General features: G+C 44.0%; 1 protein-coding gene across 3 annotated transcripts in view; it reads left to right on the forward strand.

The window, feature by feature from the left end:
• Positions 1-21,541, forward strand: part of OPN5 (opsin 5) — a 121,312-nt gene that overhangs the window by 25,363 nt on the left and 74,408 nt on the right. For 2 of the 3 annotated variants that reach the window (XM_066596533.1, XM_066596550.1), the window contains exon 1: positions 15,188-15,344. The exons of the other annotated variant lie outside the window; for it this stretch is intronic. The gene's annotated coding sequence lies outside the window, so the exon portion shown is untranslated. Of the gene's footprint in view, positions 1-15,187; positions 15,345-21,541 lie in introns of those variants that run through there. 3 annotated transcript variants of the gene reach the window in all.

The following is a 21,541-nucleotide window of genomic DNA, read 5'->3' on the forward strand; positions in this document are numbered from 1 at the left end:
GTTATCCTTCAGATTCCCATGATGTGAATGATATCGTTCCGTGTAAAGGGGCCCCAACACTGTGGCACTTAGATAATCAAAAGATGTTATTTCTCGCATCATAGACCCCATATGATAGAAGGTTATCATAGAGCAATCCAAACAATCCAAAACTTTAGATATTAAAAAGGGGTTTCTAGTTAATTTTCTAACCACGACAGCTTTGTATCCCCTCTAAGTAAACTATGAAGATTCCTATTGAATGACAGCAAGCAGAGATCTTGGAAGCTGTGAGGAATTCATACAGATAGAATATTGGAAAATTGTATAACCTATTATACAAAGAGTAATAATTATTTGCTGATACTGGAAAACCCCTATAGTATTTCAGTTTAGGTTTGTGTTTAAAGAGGTTTAAAGGGGTTTTCCAATTTAATTGGTGGCAGTGGGGGGGGGGGGGGGGGATTCAGCTTACAGAAAAAAATAATCACAGTACTCACCTTCTCCAGCTACAATTCTCCCCAAGTAATGTCCAACAGAGACATTACTGATGACGTCCTGTAAATGTGACAGGGGCTTCTACATTAGAAACTCACATGACATCACAAGTCAGATGCCACAGCGATGGTCTGGCGCTGCAATAAGTATGTTTATTTTATATCGTTTTGGTCATGGGGAAACAAAACTGTATAAAATAAATAACTTAGAAAATCCCTTTAATTTCTCACTGAGCAGTTCCTCAAGTGTGATTTGTATGAAGAACAGAACAATACAGTGATAGACTACTTGCCCCCTAGTGGTAAATTTTGTTGGATGTTTTCTATAGATTCTGGGAATACCCCATTGCAGACAGCAGAGGTATGTGAGTGTTGGATTGGAGGCAGAGAATACATTAGTTAGCGCTAGAGATGAGCGAACGTACTCGTTTAAGGTGATTTTGCAATCGAGCACCACGTTTTTCGAGTAACTGACTACTCGGGCGAAAGGATTCGGTGGAGCGCGGGGGGAGGGGGGGGGTAGCTGTGGGGAACAGGGGGGAGCTCTCTCTCTCTCCCCCCCCCCACACTTCCCTCTGCAACCCCCTGCTCACCCCTCGGCCAAGTAGTCAGTTACTCGAAAAAAGCGGTGCTCGATTGCGAAATCGCCCTAAGCGAGTACGTTCGCTCATCTCTAGTTAGCACTCTTGTGTAACGTGCTCTGCTCTTTCGGGTTTGTTTGTATTTTGAGCTACTTATTTATTGAACTTATAGCACCAGTGCAGTCACAGTGCACAGGAATGTCATCTATATAACTTCTATAATCATAGAATGGTAGAGTTGGAGGGGACCTCCAGGGTCATCGGGTCCAGCCCCCTGCTCAGTGCAGCATTGCCTAAATGATTCCAGACAGATATTTGTCCAGCCTCTGCTTGAAGACTTCTATTGAAGGAGAACTCATCACCACCTCCCGTGGTAACCTGTTCCACTCATTGATCACCCTCACTGTCAGAAAGTCTTCTCCAATATCTAATCTCTTTCTTCTCCCTCTCAGTTTCATCCCATTGCTTCTATAATACTGCCCTCTATAAAGTGTAGCACAGTATGTAGCAAATGTAACCAGTAACATCCTTTTTTATATTCCCTGCAGGCCGATGGAGACACAAAGATCATGTAAAATAATATCACCATCTGCACTGTTGTATGGCATCTGCATGAAGTTTGCATGTTCTCCCCGTATTTGTGTGGGTTTCCCACCGTGCAAAATGCATCTATATACTTCTGTATGGCCAGTGCAAGGCACTTTGTAATATAATGTATGCTTTGTAAATATGCCATACAGAAAATATATATACTTACCTGATCCGGTGCCCCCCCCCCCCTTATATTTACTGGTCTATTGTCCTTTGATACGACTATTCCAGCAGTGTCTCTTCTTCAAATAGTCGTGCAGGCGGTGTAGTTATTGCTAGCTGGTCAAGTCCTCGTGAACGCGCCCAGTGCAGGTGCATGCGCAGTCTTCTCCTACTCCATGGCAACTGCTTCCCCTGGCTCACGTAGAAGAAGAGGAGTAGCTTCCCCCGGCGGGGTGGGGTTGGGGTGTGGGCACCATGTCACTGGTCTGGGTGGGTGGGGATGTGCTGGGCTGTCAGTGGTCGGGGGCAGGGGGGTGCGCGTGTCTGGCTGCCACAATGGGTTACTGGTCTGGGGGAGGGGGGAAGTGCCGCGCTGTATCGTTTTCGGAGTTGGGGCTGTGCGGCTGTCACTATGTTACTGGCCTGGGGGAGGGGGGGGGGGGGAGTGCCGCACTGTCACTGGTCTCAGGGGGCAGGGGGGGCGGGTAGGGGTTGCCGTGCTGCCACTGGTCGGAGGGGAGGTGTGGGGGCCGACATGACATTTGGCATGGGGGTGGGTGGGTGTTGCGGTTGCCGGGCTGTCACTGGTCGGGGGTGGGGTGCGGGTGCCTGCATGTCATCTGGCATCGGGGAGGGGGGATGCCGGGCTGGCCTCGGGGGAGGGTGCGGTTTCCAGCGTGACACTTGGCATCGGAGAGGGTGGGGGGGTTGAGGGGGGTTGCGGTTGCCGGGCTCTCACTGGTCAGGGGGGGGGGGGGTGCCGGGCTGTAACTGGTCCTGCTGGTGGCGGGAAGGGGGGGCTCCATAGATTTGTCTCCATGGGTGCTGTCACATAGACTTTTTGCAGTGGGGGTGTTCTCACATAGACTTTTCGCCGGGGGTGGGGGTGCTTTCACATAGACTTTTGGCCATCGGGTGCTGTAAAAAAACACTTGTCACCATCGGGTGCTGTCACATAGAATGAAATTAGACAAACAGCAGCACTCACCACCACCAGTCCGGGGGGGGATTTTTATATATTTCTTCTTCTAACTTGTCTGCACGCCCAAACCAGGACTAGATCCAGATTCCCACGAAGATACAAGCCATAAAACAGAGAACGTCAGGCAGCAGATTTAGTGCAATTGATTTTATGCATTCATAAGAATACAACAGCAGCTGTACCCCCTCAGCACACAAAGCAGCAACGTTTCGACTCTAGAAATGAGTCTTTCTAGAGTCTGTCAAGCTGAGTCTTTTTGCAGTGGGGGTGTTCTCACATAGACTTTTGGCCGTTGGGTGCTGTCACGTAGACTTGTCGCCGTTGGGTGCTGTCACATAGATTTTTGGCCGTGGAGTGCTGTTAAAGAAACTTGTCGTTGTCGGGTGCTGTCACATAGACTTTTGGCCATCAGGTGCTATTACATAAACTTTTGGCTGTCGGGTGCTGTCAAAAAAAACTTGACTTTTGGCACTGGGGGGGGAGGGGACACTGTGGGGGGTGCATGTGTGTGGGGGGCCTGTGTGTGAGGGGCACTGTGGAGGAGGCACTGTAGAGGGGGCACTTTGGGGCGGCGTGTGTGTGTGGGGCACTGTGGGGGGGCATGTGTGTGGGGGGCACTTTGGAGGGAAGGGTACTGTGGAGGGTGCATGAGTGGGGGGGCACTGTGGGGGGGGCATTGTGTGGCAGGGGGCTCTTTGGGGGGGCATGTGTGTGGGTGGGTACTTTAGAGTGAGCGGCACTTTAGAGGGGGCACTGTGGGGGAGGGGCACTTTGAAGGGGGCACTGTGGGGAACACTGGGGGACACTTTGGAGTGGACACTGTGGGGAGGCACTTTGGAGGCGGCACTGTGGAGGAGAGGGGCACTGGGGGGACACTGGGGGGTGCATGTGTGTGTGGGCACTGTGTGGGGGCATGTGTGTGGTAGGGCACTGTGGGGGGCACTTTGGAGGGAGGTGCACTTTAGAGGGGGCACTGTGGAGGGAGGGGCACTTTGAAGGGGGCACCGTGGGGCACTTTGGAGTGGGCACTGTGGGGAGGGGCACTGTGGGAGGGCACTGTGGAGGGACAACTGAGCCACCACACTTGTGCTCCAATGGATAAGAAGAACAAGAAGAATTAACACAAAGAGAACATAAGAAACTCATCCAGATGTTGCCCTTGGTCAGATTTGAACTTCTACCTCCAACACCGGAAAGGGAGAGTGCTAACAGCTTAGCCACCACAGCTGTCTGGAAGCAAAGAACAACAACAAGAATAAACACGAGAACATTACAAAACTCATCCAGATGTGTTGCCCTTGATCACACTTGAACATACAACTTCCACACTGTTTACAGCTGAGTCACCACACTCATCCATTACCCTATGAACAAGAAGAACATCATAAAAAAGTCATCCAGATGTGTTGTCCTCAGTTACATTTAAACCAGAACTTCAGCACTGCAAAGCAGCAGTGCTAACAACTGAGCCCCCACACTTGTCTGTTTTTCTCTGCACAAGAAGAACAAGATGAAACACAAAGAGAACATAAAAAAACTCATCCAATTATTGCCCTTGGTCCGAGTTGAATCAACAACTTCAGCACTGCTAACAGCTGAGTCACCACACACATCCATTCCACTATGGACAAGAAGAACAGAATTAGAAATTCATCCTGATGTGTTGTCCTCAGTTAGATTCTAGCCTACACCTTCAGAACTTCAAAGCAGCAGTGCTAACAACTGAGCCACCACACTTCTTTCTTCTCCAACATCGGTTGGAGACTCTTGGTAAGTGTGGTGGCTTAGATGCTAGCATTGCTGTCTTGCTGTACTGGAGTTGTAGGTTCAAATCTGACCAAGAGCAACATCTAATAGGGTGTTTTCATGTTCTCCTCTTCCTCTGGAACCAGAAAAAAAACTAAAATCAGATGCAGTGGCTTTGTTGTTAGCAGTGCTGAAGATGTAGTTGTAAATATATCACTGGAGGGCAAGCTAGCCCGGCTCAGACTCACGTCTTTTAGGCATGTAATGCGAGCAGAGTCCTAGAAAAATCTATAATGGTTGGACAGATCAGTGGTAAAAGAAGACCTGGAAGCAAAGGACACGATGGCTGATACTGTCAGAGATGATACTGGCATGGATATCACACAACTGTAAGAAGCAGTGCAAAACCGAAAAACATGGAGGGAGCTCTGCTTTAGGGTCGGGAACGACTAAACGGATAACAATAATAATAGTAGGTTCAACTCTGACCAAGGGCAATATCTGGATGTGTATTTTATGCTCTATTTGTGTTTATTGTTATTGTTGTTCTTCTCATCATCCATTTATCGCCTGGCCAATCACAACAAGCAACAATAGTCTTTAGTACTTTATTAGTGTTGCTCATCTTGATCAGCCGGGCAATAAAATCTTTCGGATTTTTGCAAAATTGAATTGGCTAAGTCTGACCCCATTTTTTGGCAAAAATCAAATTTCCCATAATGCCTGCTACAGAGGTCAGCATGCAACCAATCAGCATCCAGGAGGCCTTGCTGATGTCACCAAATGTGTCCTCCATCTTGCATATGGGCATAAGTTTCATTGGATGCCTATATCACATCACCTAACCATATATAACATAGACTTCTAAGCTGTAGCTGCCTCTTCCTCCATCTCTTTCCCAGTTCATGCAGTAGTCTCTGAGCACAGAGAGGCAGTTTTGTGTCGAGGCAGTAGCACGCCTACTTCATGCCTCTCCTCCACAATTGATGATTGGGCTGCAAGCTTTAGAGACAGAAGTGGGAAATGGAGAGCAGATGTTGAGCCGCCACCATCATCACCATCAGCACCAACATCTACCCCATATCCCAGTGTGTCCCAGGTCAGCAGGGAGCCCTTCATCCCCCAGTTGTGCAAAAGTAAAAAAAAATACCTCAGAGCCTAAAACATAGGCATTGCAGAGGTGCTAGCCGACACAGACATATTCTGCAACATGATGTTCCATGGTAATTCACAGTACCAGATGCCTAGCTGCCAATTCTTTGTCCAAAAAGCCATCCCTGCACTGCTATGTGAGTGATGTGTCCCTGGCATTGAAGAATGCTGTCAGTGACAGGTTGCACCTGGCCATGGATAAGTGATACAGCAAGTGTGGCCAGGAACATTACATATCTTTAACAGTACACTGGGTCAATGTCCTGCAGGTGGGGCATGAAGCTGAAAGTGCTGGTCCATGTTTCATGGTAGCCCCAAGAGTTGTGGGACTTTCATCCTTGTCTGTTCTCTCTTCACCACTCCCCTCCTTATCTTCCTCCAATTCTTCATACCACCTTTCAAAACTCTCCACATCCGCACAGATATCCGATAGCGGTGCATGTGGTAGACGCCAAAAGTCTGCCCTAAAACTCATATGTCTAGGGGACTGCAGCCACATGACCAAAGAGCTGTTGATGGCTCTTTAGGTCCAGGCTTCCACTTGGCTGACCCTGCACAATCTGATGCCAGGCAAGGTTGTGTGATAATGGGGCTCTTCTGGCAGTTCTTCGCCTCAGCAATCTCACACACTTACCTTGCCTGGCACATGTGATGGATCTGGTAGTACAGCACTTCCTAAACAATTACCCAAGTTTACATCCAGGGCTGGAAAAGACCAGAATAATGTTATCACACTTTCGGCGTTCACACTCTGCCGGCTCTCGTCTGGTGGAGGTGCAGCGACAGTTCGGGCTACCACCCAACTGCCCCATCTGTGATGTGCCTATATGGTAGAATTCTATATTGCATATGTTGCAGAGGCTATTCCAGCAGTAGAGAGCTATCATGGAGTACCAGATGGTGTATACTGTTAGCAGACATAGAATGTAGATCGGTTACTTGACACCTATGGAGTGGCTGCAGATCAAAGATGTATGTGCCGTTTCAGCCTGCTTTGAGGATACAACCAAAACTGTCTGTTATAATAACGCACTGATCAGTATGACCATCCTTGTTGTCTACGACGTTTGATTGCCTCTGGAAGAGGCAGTAGGGATACCAACTATCTGGCCAGTCTGCCATTACTCAACACTGCAGGGAGGGTGGCTTTGGGCTAAGAAAGGGGGACGCCTTCTCCAACATATTTCTCCAACCATGGAAGAAGTATAGAGGAGCAAGAGAAGGGGGATAATATAGGACTAAAGGCATGGGAGGGGGCTATGCAATGGTCTTTCCAACGATCATTAACCCCATCTATGTGGATGGTGGGACCAGCTGAAGGACACTCTTAGGCCTGACCCCAAGGAATGTGAGCCATCACCCTTAGGCACTTTGAGGCATATGAATGCTTCTATTCTGCAGTAGTTACAGAAGGTCCATCGCAAAGCACGCATCAGAGAATCAGATGATTATCATGTGGCCACCCTTCTTAATCCCCCCTACAAGGTCAAAATGGAAAAGACTAGAAGCAATGGAATGAAACTGAAAGGGAGGAGACACAAATTAGATATTAGAAAAAACTTTCTGACAGTGAGGGTGATCAATGAGTGGAACAGGTTACCACGGGAGATGGTGACTTCTCCTTCAATGGAAGTCTTCAAACAAAGGCTGGACAAATATCCGTCTGGGACGATTTAGTGAATTCTGGAGTCCCCTCCAATTTTTTGATTCTATGATTCTAGAGGACAAATTAGTGAACCCGATTTTTACTCCCATTGACTTTAATGGGAGTCAGAATTGGCCGCCCTGATTGATGAAGATTTTTGTGAAAATTGGCCCAATACCGACATAAACCGATTATTCCACTAATCGCTCATCACTACTGAATAGAGCAGCTTTTGCTGTTATGACCTGCTGCAAACTTTATGCAAAGCCAAAACCCGCCTCTGACAGCGTTATTAAGTTATCTTAGCCCATATCTCAAGAACAATGGCCTCCAATTCACAAATATTCTTGGGTTTGCATAATGTAACTGTAAGGGGGTAATACTATAGCCTTCCTCTGTACTGAAAGGGGTAGCCCACAGCTGCTGTCAGCGAAGGAGGGAGCTGTCACAGGGAAACAGAGAGCAGAAGAGAAGAAGACACTTGCTACCACCTATGTTGTCAGCGCTGCAGTGCTGTGTAAAAGCACCCCTCCGCTGGCTAAAGAGTCACGGTTGGAGAAGGGAAAGCACAAGGATTCAAGCGTAGTGTACTTGTTGTCTGACTATTTTGGACTGTTATCCAGTCTTTGTCCTGTAGTGTGGTCGCCCTTTTCGTGGCAGGTGCTCTGCTTGAGGGACAAGTCTTAAAAAGCAACCACTAGGATCACAACTTCACTGAAGCATTTTTGGTGCTATACGGTGCTCTTACTCATTGTGACTTTCTAGTCAAATATAAGAAGTAATGACTATTGAAGGGGACGCATAAAGTTGAATGTAGCCCCTGTATTATTCTGGTATCACATCACTGCATTATCCCTGTGCTGTGACATCATATGATATGAATATCTATGTTATAGGTCACAGGTACATGTTGACCTTTTTTGTGCTTTATGATATGATATTATGGTGTGCATTGTTCCTGTATTGTGACATCACTGTGATTATTATCCTTATACTGTAATATCACTTGATGTATTATTCATGTACTGTGACATCACTGTATACATTATCCCTGTACTGTGACATCACTGTGTGCATTATCCTTTTGCATTAGGTGGCCAAAATAATTAGAAACTTTACATATTAAGAACTTTTCACTCAAAGTGGTCCCATTCCAAATGTTGGTATTGAGCCTCGTGGTTATGGCTCATTCGCACGGGCGTATTTGCAGTTTATATTATGCACAAATGTTTCGGTGTGTAATAAGGATAGCATAAACCCCATTGTTTTGCCTTGCGGTAGTTTGACCTGTGTTTTTCACACACGTATTTTATGCATGTAAAAAAGAAAATCGTAGTTTGTCTTATTTTAGTCTATATTTCAGACCAAAATTACCCATTAAAGTCTATTGGATGACGTAAAAATGCAGTGAATATACATGATACATGCATAATTTCAGCATATTTACGCATAAAGGCAATAGAAATCAATGGGACTTTTTTTTTGCATGCATGAAAAATGCGTTGAACACACTCACCAAAAATGATGCAAAAACAATAAAATACACAGTAAATATGCACAGTTTTGGTGCGTGAAAACTGCAATTTTCATGCACCAAAGCTGCATACGCTCGTGTGAATGAGCCCTTACTTATATGGGTCTTTAGTGTAATAGGAAGCCCCTTTAAATAGCCTGTGTTTTTTGGTAGGGCCATGGGAATGGCACCCAGTGTAGGAAACTCTGCACACTAACACCGGAACTACTTGCTTACCTGCACTGACTTGACCAAAACCCCTTCCCCGTTCTTCGGTCTTCGACATCCAGTGACATCCAATGACATCCAATGGCCTTTGTACACACAACGAGAAGTGTACAATTCTCATTTGCCGGAGCAAACATCCTTACCTGTTCGTTCACGCTCATGCAGCTTGTTTAGTTAGGCAGATCATTGTTGAGAATCATTCACTTCTCGTTCAGTATTTCACATTCCTATGTGATACTCTGAGTGGGGAGTGCTTAAACTTAACGAGAAGAGAATTAACCAACGATGGCTTTAATGTTGGCTGAAACTGAACGATGAACGTTGTTGGCTCGCGCTTAAAGGGGTTGTCCCGCGCCGAAACGTTTTTTTTTTTTCAAACCCCCCCCCCCCCGTTCGGCGCGAGACAACCCCGATGCAGGGACCTAAAGAAAAATCAGCACAGCGCTTACCTGAATCCCCGCGCTCCGGTGACTTCTTACTTACCGGCTGAAGATGGCCGCCGGGTTCTTCTCCCTCGGTGGACAGCAGGGCTTCTGTGCGGTCCATTGCCGATTCCAGCCTCCTGATTGGCTGGAATCGGCACGTGACGGGGCGGAGCTACACGGAGCCGGCATCCTGCACGAGCGGCCCCATTGAGAAAAGAAGAAGACCCGGACTGCGCAAGCGCGTCTAATCTGGCGATTAGACGCTGAAAATTAGGCGGGCTCCATGGAAACGAGGACGCTAGCAACGGAACAGGTAAGTGAAAAACTTCTTATAACTTCTGTATGGCTCATAATTAATGCACAATGTACATTACAAAGTGCATTTATATAGCCATACAGAAGTGTATAGACCCACTTGCTGCCGCGGGACAACCCCTTTAAGCTTAAGATTGTCGTTCACTTTCGTTCCTTTTAACTGTATTTTGAACGATAATCATTACGTCTGAAGGCACCTGTCTTCACATATGTGTAGTGTACATAAGTCAATGTACAAAACTGTCTAGATGTTTCTGAATGGTCTATGTATGTCTTGTGCCTATGTGTTGTCAGTGTCTTGCATGTGAGTGAATATGATGTGTATTGCATAGCTGCAGCACTGAATAGGTTACTGTCTGGGTTATGTCTGGAAATATATCTTTTGTATGTCATGTGACATTGTCTTTTGTATGTGTTTTGCAAGGTGCATGAGTGGTCTTCTTCTGTAGGTCTCCTACTTGGGCCTGTGGGCCCAGAAGATGGAAGAGGCAGAAAGGATGCTGTGTGTGTCCAGGGCCTATCTCATCAGGTCCCTATGCTGCACCGCAAAAGGAACCGCAAGACCGCGTGACACCACTGTGTAGCGCTGAGTGTGGATCTTCAACCATGAGTGTGCATTGGTGGAGAGTTGGCGAGTGGAAGTAGGAGTGTGTGCGGGAACAGAGAGCTATAGAAAGCTTGGCCTTTGTGTATCCCATCTCCCATGTTTCCTCCCTGTCACACCTTGTGTCCTCCTGCACCAGAGTCTTTTGCCAGTGGATGTATAGTTGTTTTGGACTGTTCCAAGTTTGCAAGTTATCCTACAGTAAATGCCTTTACCGACCATTCCCGATATTGCTTTTAAAAAGTCAACTCTGCGTGTGTGGACTCTTTATTACACCGTCTAGAATTCACAGCGGAGGATGGAATGCTGGCGTCACACGTGACAAAAGGACTACAGGTAAACCACTGTTGGGTGTCCCTATTGAATAGCCCACCCTCGGCCCCTTGGACGTATCCCTGGTAAATCTCTGGGTGGGAGATAATAGAGCCACCATAACAGGCCCAAACTCTACCCAGCTGTCTCCTAGGTTGGGGCCCACTCCTCAGATGCAGCATCTGTATTGTGTATTTACATGCACAATGCGCAGAGAATAGAACCCATTGTTTTCAATGGGTTCATTGTTCACACTTCTGTATTTTGCGCACGTATACCTGAGTAAGGCTTGGTTACCTTCTAGTGTTGGGACCTGAGTAAGGCTTGGTTACCTTCTAATGTCAGGACCTGAGTAAGGCTAGGTTACCTTCTAGAGTTGGGATCTGAGTGAGGCTCGGTCACCTTCCAGTGTTGGGACCTGAGTAAGGCTTGGCTACGTTCTTGTGTTAGGACCTGAGTAAGACTCGGTTACCTTCTAGTGTTGGGACCTGAGTAAGGCTTAGTTGGCCTCTAGTGTTTGGACTTGAGTAAGACTCAGTTGCCGTCTAGCGTTGGGACCTGAGTAAGGCTCGGTTGGCTTCTAGTGTTGGGACCTGAGTAAGGCTCAGTTTGTCTCTAGTGTTGGGACTTGAGTAAAGCTCAGTTGCCTTCTAGTGTTGGGACTTGAGTAAGGCTTGGTTACCTTCTAGTGTTGGGACCTAAGTAAGGCTCGGTTACCTTCTAGTGTTGGGATCTGAGTGAGGCTTAGTTACCTTCTTGTGTTGGGATCTGAGTAAGACTCGGTTATCTTCTAGTGTTGGGACCTGAGTAAAGCTCGGTTGGCCTCTAGTCTTGGGACTTGAGTAAGGCTCGGTTACCTTCTAGTGTTGGGATCTGAGTGAGGCTTGGTTACCTTCTTGTGTTGGGATCTGAGTAAGACTCGGTTACCTTCTAGTGTTGGGACCTGAGTAAGGCTCGGTTGGCCTCTAGTGTTGGGACTTGAGTAAGGCTTGGTACCTTCTAGTGTTGGGATCTGAGTGAGGCTTGGTTACCTTCTAGTGTTGGGACCTGAGTAAGACTCGGTTACCTTCTAGTGTTGGGATCTGAGTGAGGCTCAGTCACCTTCTAGTGTTGGGACCTGAATAAGGTTTGGTTACCTTCTAGTGTTGGGACCTGAGTAAGGCTTGGTTGGCCTCTAGTATTGGGACTTGAGTAAGGCTCAGTTGCCTTCTAGTGTTGGGACCTGAGTAAGGCTCGGTTACCCTCTAGTGTTGGGACCTGAGTAAGGCTTGGTTACCTTCTAGTGTTGGGATCTGAGTGAGGCTTGGTTACCTTCTTGCGTTGGGATCTGAGTAAGACTCGGTTACCTTCTAGTGTTGGGACCTGAGTAAGGCTCGGTTGGCCTCTAGTGTTGGGACTTGAGTGAGGCTCAGTTGCCTTCTAGTGTTGGGACCTGAGTAAGGCTTGGTTACCTTCTAGTGTTGGCGTCTGAGTAAGGCTCGGTTGCCTTCTAGTGTTGGGACCTGAGTAAGGCTTCGTTGGCTTTTAAGGTTGGGACCTGGGTAAGGTTCAGGGACCTTCTAGTGTTGGGAACTGAGTGAGGCTCAGTCACCTTCTAGTGTTGGGACCTGAGTAAGGCTCGGTTACCTTCTAGTGTTGGGACCTGAGTAAATCTTTGTTGGCTTTGAGTGTTGGGACTTAAGTAAGGCTCAGTTGGCTTCTAGTGTTGGGACCTGAGTAAAGCTCGGTTACCTTCTAATGTTGGGACGTGAGTAAGGCTCTGTTACCTTCTAGTGTTGGCATCTGAGTGAGGCTTGGTCACCTTCTAGTGTTGGGACCTAAGTGAGGCTTGGTTACCTTCTTGTGTTAGGACCTGAGTAAGGCTCGGTTTGCCTCTAGTGTTGGGACTTGAGTGAGGCTCAGTTGCCTTCTAGTGTTGGGACCTGAGTAAGGCTTGGTTACCTTCTAGTGTTGGCGTCTGAGTAAGGCTCGGTTGCCTTCTAGTGTTGGGACCTGAGTAAGGCTTCGTTGGCTTTTAAGGTTGGGACCTGGGTAAGGTTCAGGGACCTTCTAGTGTTGGGAACTGAGTGAGGCTCAGTCACCTTCTAGTGTTGGGACCTGAGTAAGGCTCGGTTACCTTCTAGTGTTGGGACCTGAGTAAATCTTTGTTGGCTTTGAGTGTTGGGACTTAAGTAAGGCTCAGTTGGCTTCTAGTGTTGGGACCTGAGTAAAGCTCGGTTACCTTCTAATGTTGGGACGTGAGTAAGGCTTGGTTACCTTCTAGTGTTGGCGTCTGAGTAAGGCTCGGTTGCCTTCTAGTGTTGGGACCTGAGTAAGGCTTCGTTGGCTTTTAAGGTTGGGACCTGGGTAAGGTTCAGGGACCTTCTAGTGTTGGGAACTGAGTGAGGCTCAGTCACCTTCTAGTGTTGGGACCTGAGTAAGGCTCGGTTACCTTCTAGTGTTGGGACCTGAGTAAATCTTTGTTGGCTTTGAGTGTTGGGACTTAAGTAAGGCTCAGTTGGCTTCTAGTGTTGGGACCTGAGTAAAGCTCGGTTACCTTCTAATGTTGGGACGTGAGTAAGGCTCTGTTACCTTCTAGTGTTGGGATCTGAGTGAGGCTCGGTCACCTTCTAGTGTTGGGACCTAAGTGAGGCTTGGTTACCTTCTTGTGTTAGGACCTGAGTAAGGCTCGGTTTGCCTCTAGTGTTGGGACTTGAGTAAAGCTCGGTTACCTTCTAGTGTTGGGACCTGAGAAAGGCTCGGTTACCTTCTAGTGTTGGAACCTGAGTAAGGCTTGGTTGGCTTTAAAGGTTGGGACCTGAGTAAGGTTCAGTTACCTTCTAGTGTTGGGATCTGAGTGAGGCTCGGTCACCTTCTAGTGTTGGAACCTGAGTAAGGCTTGGTTACCTTCTAGTGTTGGGACTTCAGTAAGATTCGGTTACCTTCTAGTGTTGGGACCTGAGTAAGGCTCGCTTACCTTCTAATGTTTGGACTTGAGTAAGGCTCGGTTACCTTCTAGTGTTGGGACCTGAGTAAGGCTCGGTTACCTTCTAGTGTTGGGAACTGAGTAAGGCTTGGTTACCTTCTAATGTTGGGACCTGAGTATGGCTCGGTTACCTTCTAATGTTGGGACCTGAGTAAGGCTCGGTCACCTTCTAGTGTTTTGATCTGAGTGAGGCTTGGTCACCTTCTAGTGTTGGGACCTGAGTAAGGCTCGCTTACCTTGTAGTGTTGGGACTTGAGTAAGGCTCAGTTGCCTTCTAATGTTGGGACCTGAGTAAGGCTCGCTTACCTTCTAGTGTTGGGACCTGAGTAAAGCTCGATTACCTTCTAATGTTGGGACCTGAGTAAGGCTTGGTTGGCTTTTAGTATTGGGACCTGGGTAAGGCTCGGTTACCTTCTAGTGTTGAGATTTGAGTGAGGCTCGGTCACCTTCTAGTATTGGGACCTGAGTAAGGCTCGGTTACCTTCTAGTGTTGAGACCTGAGTAAGGCTCGGTTACCTTCTAGTGTTGGGACCTGAGTAAGGCTCGGTTGGCTTTTAGTGTTGGGACCTGAGTAAGACTCAGTTGGCTTCCAGTGTTGGGACCTGAGTAACGCTCGGTTTGCTTCTGGTTCTAAGAAGTTAAATTTTTTACAAAAGTTTTAATTCCAGCTGGACCCATAGATGCCACTTACAGGAGAAAAGTGAGATTACATTTTTGATTATATTAAATATGGCTTCATTACAGATAATATAGTGGTTTCCGATATTAAATGGGAGCAGGTGTGAAGTGCTCTGGTTATTAATGAAATATATCTGCACACTCCGGAGAGCTTTTCTCCTTGATTAACCCCAATTACTCACATCTAGAGAAGATAACTGACCGAGACGTCAGTGGGAGCGGCTGTAAATGCCGTATAATATGCAAGACCACAGACCGAGCAGCACAAAAGAGGTCCTGTAGACCAAGTACTTCAACTAAAACAGGCTGGTGGTGATGCCCAGTGTTATGCCGGATGCGAGTTGGTGCAGTGTTGACAGATGGAGTCGGGACGTTTTCTATTACAAAATTAACTTTACTGAACAGTTGCAATAAACAGTATGATGCTCCATGGGAAGGTTCGGGTACTTACAGAATAAACTCGGCGTTAACTTTCTTGTAGTATCAGTACTCTATTCTCTACTACCACACTAGGCATAGTTTTCTCATCAAACGGCGTTCCTTTCCAACTTATGCATCTCCTCTCATCGTCTCTTGGCAGCAGCTAGGCACATGACTATCACATCACCATCAGTGTCTTTTACGACTTCTTTTGACTATGGCATAACTGTTACGTACATTGTCATACTCGGCTGTAGGACCCGACCTCAAATGTCCTTACTCATCGAGCTGCTATACACGTCGCCACACATTATGCTGGTGGTTCAATTCCCGTGTCACATTACTGGAATCCATGAGAAGTCTTCTGATTTCCTATACACATCACTTTCTGGGCTGGATCATACAGTATATAAGGAGGAGGCTAGCCGGGACTGACCAGGAGGAGTGTGATTGCATCCAGTGCATGGAAGGAAGAGCAGGTAGTGAGGACGGACTGCATGCAGCGCTAGAGCAGGCTGCTGGACTATATGACATCTCCACTCTTTACAGGTAAAGTCCTTACATATACCATCACTAATCACTTAATGATAATAAGGCACTGCTCCATGTTACATTGTGTTGTGTGCCTCAAGTGTTACAATGTAACAGGTTGTGAATGGAACTTTATGCAATGTATAGTTATTTGCAGAAAGTTATAGATAGATACTGTGTAGATTATAGATAACCTGACATATAACACGTTATGGTAACTACAATGCTGTAAATCAAGTTATTGTGCCAGTCATCTTAACGGTTGCTACATAGATAGATAGATATGAGATAGATAGATATGAGATAGATATATAGATATGAGATAGACAGATATGAGATAGATAGATATGAGATAGATAGATAGATAGATATGAGATACATAGATAGATAGATAGATAGATAGATGGATATGAGATAGATAGATATGACATAGATAGATAAATATGACAGATAGATAGATAGATAGATAGATAGATAGGAGATAGATAGATGGATATGAGATAGATAGATATAGATGAGATAGATAGATAGATAGATATGAGATAGATAGATAGATCTAGATTAGATAGATAGATGGATATGAGAAAGATAGATAGATATGAGATAGATAGATAGATAGATAGATAGATAGATAGATAGATATGAGATAGATAGATAGATAGATAGATATGAGATAGATAGATAGATATGAGATAGATAGATAGATATGACATAGATAGATAGATAAATAGATATGAGATAGATGGCTAGATATGAGATAGATAGATAGATAGATGGATATGAGATAGATAGATGGATATGAGATATATAGATATAGATGAGATAGATAGATAGATATAGATTAGATAGATAGATGTATATAGACGAGATAGATGGATATGAGATAGATAGATAGATATGAGATAGATAGATAGATATGAGATAGATAGATAGATAGATATGGGATAGATAGATAGATATGAGATAGATGGATAGATATGAGATAGATAGATAGATAGATAGATAGATAGATGGATATGAGATAGATAGATGGATATGAGATAGATAGATATAGATGAGATAGATAGATAGATATAGATTAGATAGATAGATGTATATAGACGAGATAGATGGATATGAGATAGATAGATATGAGATAGATAGATAGATAGATAGATAGATAGATAGATATGGGATAGATAGATAGATATGAGATAGATGGATAGATATGAGATAGATAGATATGAGATAGACAGATATGAGATAGATAGATATGAGATAGATAGATATGAGATAGATAGATAGATAGATAGATAGATAGATAGATATGAGATACATAGATAGATAGATAGATAGATAGATAGATAGATATGAGATAGATAGATATGACATAGATAGATAAATATGACATAGATAGATAGATAGATAGATAGATAGATAGGAGATAGATAGATGGATATGAGATAGATAGATATAGATGAGATAGATAGATAGATAGATATGAGATAGATAGATAGATCTAGATTAGATAGATAGATGGATATGAGAAAGATAGATAGATATGAGATAGATAGAAAGATAGATAGATATGAGATAGATAGATAGATAGATAGATAGATAGATAGATAGATAGATATGAGATAGATAGATAGATATGAGATAGATAGATAGATATGACATAGATAGATAGATAAATAGATATGAGATAGATGGATAGATATGAGATAGATAGATAGATAGATAGATAGATGGATATGAGATAGATAGATGGATATGAGATATATAGATATAGATGAGATAGATAGATAGATATAGATTAGATAGATAGATAGATATAGATTAGATAGATAGATGTATATAGACGAGATAGATGGATATGAGATAGATAGATAGATATGAGATAGATAGATAGATATGAGATAGATAGATAGATATGAGATAGATAGATAGATAGATAGATAGATAGATAGATAGATAGATATGGGATAGATAGATAGATATGAGATAGATGGATAGATATGAGATAGATAGATAGATAGATAGATAGATAGATAGATAGATAGATAGATAGATGGATATGAGATAGATAGATGGATATGAGATAGATAGATATAGATGAGATAGATAGATAGATATAGATTAGATAGATAGATGTATATAGACGAGATAGATGGATATGAGATAGATAGATAGATAGATATGAGATAGATAGATAGATATGAGATAGATAGATAGATAGATAGATAGATAGATAGATATGGGATAGATAGATAGATATGAGATAGATGGATAGATATGAGATAGATAGATATGAGATAGATAGATAGATATGAGATAGATAGATAGATAGATAAATAGATAGATATGAGATAGATAGATAGATAGATAGATAGATAGATAGATAGATAGATAGATAGATAGGGAGATAGATAGATAGATAGATATGAGATAAATAGATAGATATGACATAGATGTGATTGCAATACATTATGTTAATAGACAACTTACTGGCGCTGGATTAGCAGGTATGTATGTATATTTAACAAAAACGAATTTGTCATTTAACTATTTAAGGGTGTATCTCTTGAATATCATTATATCGGAGGTGATATCATGCATGGGGTTCTGAATGTAAGCAGACTTTCCATAGTTTAATATCAGGATGAGTTATGTGAAATGACAAACTCAGCTCTTCTACAGAAAACAAACTGCAAAGTCTGAGAAGCTCAGCACTGCTACATCTCTACAGTGCTTAAGCTTTTTAGAAGTCACTATATAATATACAATATATGCAGAAAACCCCACTGCATGTAGCACAGAGTCTCCCGATCTTTTTAGTTCTGGGCACTTTTGGGAAAAACACTTTTACCTCGGGGCACTTCAACCAAATCATTTTTATTTTTTTTTACAAAAAACATAAAAAGGCTAAGGACATCTTCCGATCACACTATAGTCACATCCAACACTTCAGCAATCGTTAAATGAGATTACTGGGCAAATTCTATTGAAATCAATACTATTGCACTTGACCCCATTGTCAGAGGTGGAAGCGCAGAGCTCCCATTGATTTTAATAGGCGTAAAACCCTCTATGCCGCTTTCGCCTCCGACCCTGATGATGACGTCCGACCTTGCTGCACTGACAGTTGGAGATCCTGAGTGGCGGGTTCCAAACGATTAACTATTGATTACCTATCCTGAGGATAGGTTATTAAAAAAAATTGCCCAGGAAACCCCGCTCAGCCCCCCTGCCGTAATATATATGTTTGCTCAAAACGTCTCTCGCTCCCCACAAAGAGATTTGAGCTTACTCTTAATGACCGAACGAGCGAGTGACGTCACCGCTAACACTGAGAATCGCTTACTTCTTTTTCAGTGTTTCACATTCACGTCTGAACGATCCAAAAATGATTTTTATGCCGCGCTGGCTCGCCTTGAAACCGAACAATTAACATTCACTTTCGCTTGTCGAAATGATTTTTTGAACACTAATTGTTACGTCTAAACGCAGCATTAGGATGCGCAGCAATTATAGCACAAGTCATGTGGTCAAGACTTAATGAATAATATGTCCGTATGAAGTGGGAACATTTGGGGTGGAATCTGCAGCATTTTTTAAATACACCGAGGGTTAAAAATGCAAAGGTTTTTAATTCAGATAATTGTCTCATTTACCACATAACAGCGACAGAATTGTTCAGACACGATTGCCTTAATCGGTTACCCTATTACATTATTTATTGTCTGCTTTGCTTGTCCTAAATCCAAAATATTATTATTGTTGGAAAGTAATGACCTCTTGTATACTTACATCATAGAATGATAAAGTTGGAAGGGACCTCCAGGGTCATTGGGTCCAACCCCCTGCTCAGTGCAGGATTACTAAATCATCCCAGACAGATATTTGTCCAGCCTTTGTTTGAACACTTCTATGGAAAGAGAACTCACCACCTCCAATGGTAACCTGTTCCACTCATTGATCACCCTCACTGTCAGAGGGTTTTTTCCAATATCTAATCTGTGCCTCCTCCCTTTCAGTTTCATCCCATTGCTTCTAGTCTTTCCTCGTACAGATGAGAATAGGGCTGATGCCTCTGCACTGTGACAGCCCTTCGGATATTTATGGACAGCTATTAAGTGTCCTCTCAGCCTTCTTTTTTGCAAGATAAACATTCCCAGATCCTTTAACCTCATAGGACATGATTTACAGACCGCTCACCATCTTGGTAACTCTTCTCTGAACTTTCTCCAGTTTGTCTATGTCCTTTTTAAAGTGGGGTGCCCAGAACTGGAGACAGTATTCCAGATGAGGTCTGACTAAGAGTAGAGGGGGTTAATGACCTCACGTGATCTAGACTTTATGCTTCTCTTAATATATCCCAGAATTGTGTTTGCCTTTTTGGCTGCTGCATCACATTGTTAACTCATGTTCAGTCTATGATCTATTAGTATACCCAAGATTTTTTCACATGTGCTGCTTAGCTCAATTCCTCCCATTTTATATGTGCTTTTTTCATTTTTCTTACCCAGATATAGGACTTTGCATTTCTCCTTGTTAAATACCATTCTGTTAGTCGCCACCCACTGTTCAAGCTTTTCTAGATCTTTTTGAATACTCTCTCTCTCTCTTCCCTGGGGTTAGCTATCCCTCCTAGCTTTGCGTCGTTGGCAAATTTGATCATTTCCCCATCATTTTGAAGACCTATAATGGTTCAGTCTCTTTACTCTGTGCAGTCAGTGGATGTGTCTGTGTCCTGCAGCAATGTGTCATCTTTTGGGATTTTATCCCTATTTAGGCTAACTTCACACGGGCGAGTGCGATATTGGGCCGTGAATTACGGACCGATATCGCACTCGCCAACATGCAATTTCCCCGTGGAGTTTTTAATATCAGAACCGCCTTGCATCATTTCGAGGATGTAGCGATCGGCAGCTGCGTGGAGGATCGCAGAGTTTCTCCCATTATTTTCAATGGGGAAATATCGCATTGAACCGTGGGCACCTAGCACGTGGCGCGATGCTGCCGCCGGCCCCATTAAAAACAATGGGAGATGCGATGCATGGACACGCACAAAGATGGGACGTCTCACACAAATTTCACACAACAAACTCCCCCGTGTGAAGCCGGCCTTCATTCACATCAGCTTCGGAGGTTCTATTTGGAATCTTTGTCACGGATTTCCAATAGTGCTATTTTGTCCTGTAACTTCTGGCATAATGATGGACTGTTCACTGGAAATGAACTGACCCCCAGTATAAGACGGAGCCGTTCAACCAGCGGGTGCCATTTTGCTGCTTCTGTACGGAGCAGGAAAACGGAATTCCCTACCGCTGATGTGAAGGAGCCGTTGGTTGTGATTTGTGTAATTTCATGTCTTGAGATGTTATTCTGGGTGACGGTGCAGCCTGGAAGGCTTCTGGCGCTCTACTAGTATTGTACCACATTATCCTGTCACAAGACCGCCTCACATTCTAAGATCATCCTGTTTCCAGAGACACCCCTTAAGGTTGGTTTCACATCTGTGTTCGGCGCTGTTTGGTTCCGTCAAAAGACGGAGCTCTTCAGCCAGGGGATTCCCCTTTCCTGCTCTCCGAAAGGCACAGCAAACTGGAACCTCCGAGCGCGGATGTGAAAGCACCCTCATTCTGTCTGGTGAAATCATCTGTGAGGAGCAATGTGCTCGGTGTCTGCACTATGCGTATAAGCGTCAGACAAGATAGCTCTCCAACACCAACTAGTTTAACTATACTTAAGTGTCTGATTCTTCTGTACCCGTCTCCAAGATAAATAGTCTGACATAATATACTGTACATATATTATTATACTACTCATTACTGGTAGACTGACAGGACACTACATAGTACCAACATGTTCAATTTATACAAAGTCAGACAGATAGATAGATAGATAGATAGATAGATAGATAGATAGATATGAGAGAGATAGATAGATAGATAGATAGATAGATAGATAGATAGATATGAGATATGGATAGATAGGATAATGATGGATAGATAGATAGATAGATAGATAGATAGATAGATAGATAGATAGATAGATAGATATGAGAGAGAGAGATAGATAGATAGATATAAGATATGGATAGATAGGATAATGATAGATAGATAGATAGATAGATAGATAGATAGATAGATAGATAGATAGGAGATATGGATAGATAGGATAATGATGGATAGATAGATAGATATGAGATAGATAGATAGATAGATAGAGAT

The sequence above is a fragment of the Eleutherodactylus coqui genome, chromosome 1, assembly GCF_035609145.1.
Source record: "Eleutherodactylus coqui strain aEleCoq1 chromosome 1, aEleCoq1.hap1, whole genome shotgun sequence".
Classification (NCBI taxonomy): Eukaryota; Metazoa; Chordata; class Amphibia; order Anura; family Eleutherodactylidae; genus Eleutherodactylus; species Eleutherodactylus coqui.